Below are 1,672 nucleotides of genomic sequence, written 5' to 3' on the forward strand. Positions count from 1 at the left end.
GAGTGGTTGTGGTGCCGTGGTGGATGCGCTGTGGTGATGTAGGCTGTAAGCAAGGTGCGGGTCCTAGAGCTTGTGCAGCAGGTGTCAAGGCTGTGTCACCAGTCATCCTGAAGTGAGTTGGTTTGGGTAAGATTGTAGTTTGTCGATGTTATTAGTCAGTAGGCTATCTGTGGTACATACTGATGATGACAGGAGAGCAGCAGGTGGTTGTTAGCCCTCTGTTTTGCTCGAACGTCACTAGAAATCTGATGTTTGCGGTGTCGCTTTGCTCTTGTGGCGGCACCGACTTGAGCTTGCCTGAGTTGTGTTGGTAGAGGTTTCACTGTTGGGCATGTGGGCCCGTTGCTCCATCCAACGTTGTCTGGCTGCTTCTGGGGTGTCGACCGGTTTCAAGGGATGCTCCTCCCTTGGAGGGGTCTGATGCTGTGTTGCGTCAGGCAAGGCGTCAGAAGTTTGTACTCCTCAGTTGAGTTTTGTTCAAGGAGCTCTTTTGCAAGTTTCAGCAGCTCCTGTAACTCAGAAGTAGGCGTGTCCAGCTATCCTTGTGTAGCCTCCTTTTGGCAACTGTGTGAAGGGTGTGGAGGAGGATGTTGTGGTGGACTGCTGTTGGACATACCGTGGTGATTTGCAGGATGAGGATGCCCTTTTCCATGGCTTCGCCCAGTGGTTCGTCTGGAACCTGGATCTGTTGCCATGGTGATGGCTCTGTCCTCTGCTGGCGAGTGGTTTGCTGTAGAAGGGCTACATTGTGGCAATTCTGGGTGCCTTCTGGTGACTGCTTTGGATTCTGGGATGTGCAGTTCAGAATCAGTGGGGTCTTACAAACACCTTTGGTGGAGGCCTTGTGCTTGTTAAAGGCCTTCTGTGATAGGTCACGCAGCTGTTGAATAGGCACTGTGTGGCAGGTCATAATGCTAAATGGTGACTTACAATAGGATGGAGGTTTCGGAGGAAAAGGCTCTTGCAGCTGGTGTCCTCCGCCATCCCAGGGTAATTGCGAGCTCCGAAGTAAGCTCGTCGAAGTCTGTGGTAGTAAGCATGGGGAGTTTCATGCCGGCCCTTGGTGTCGAGTGCAGCGATCAGTCCGTGTTCAGACTCTGGGTCTGAGAATTCCTTTATGATGGCTTGTTTAAGCTGCTGGTGAGGCCACTCTCAGGATCCGATTCTGTGTCGTGATTTCCCTGTCTTTTCACCTTGTGGACTGCAAGCATATTTCAGTTCATTTGTGACATTGAATTCACCTTAGCTTCATTTGACTTTACCCGATTGGTGTTTGGAGTTGTTTCGCTGCTCCCCCCCTTCGTAGCTGTGTACAGGGGTGAAGGGGCTTTGCACTGCTGGTGGTGTGATGCTCAGCAGGCTGTCTTTTACATGGGTCCATGTCCAGTCCGCAGGACTGTTTCAGTTCTCTCTGAGCGATGTCAAGCTCCTCTATCATGTTGAAGAATTGCTGAGTCAGGGTTTGAACTTCAGCTCTGGCTGCATGCAGATGGCCTTCTAAGGCCTCTCATTTAGTTCCACATATGCTGTTTTTAACAGTGACTTTGTGTTCTGTGGAATGTCTGCGACAGCCGGGAACACTTGTGGGACCACCAGATAGAGAGAGGCAGAAGGCAAATGCAAGTACGTACAAAGGTGTTAAGCTATCTGTATGGGGAACGGCTGTGTAGGC

This window comes from Sinocyclocheilus rhinocerous, unplaced genomic scaffold (genome assembly GCF_001515625.1).
Source record: "Sinocyclocheilus rhinocerous isolate Xijiao unplaced genomic scaffold, SAMN03320098_v1.1 scaffold1745, whole genome shotgun sequence".
Taxonomy (NCBI): domain Eukaryota; kingdom Metazoa; phylum Chordata; class Actinopteri; order Cypriniformes; family Cyprinidae; genus Sinocyclocheilus; species Sinocyclocheilus rhinocerous.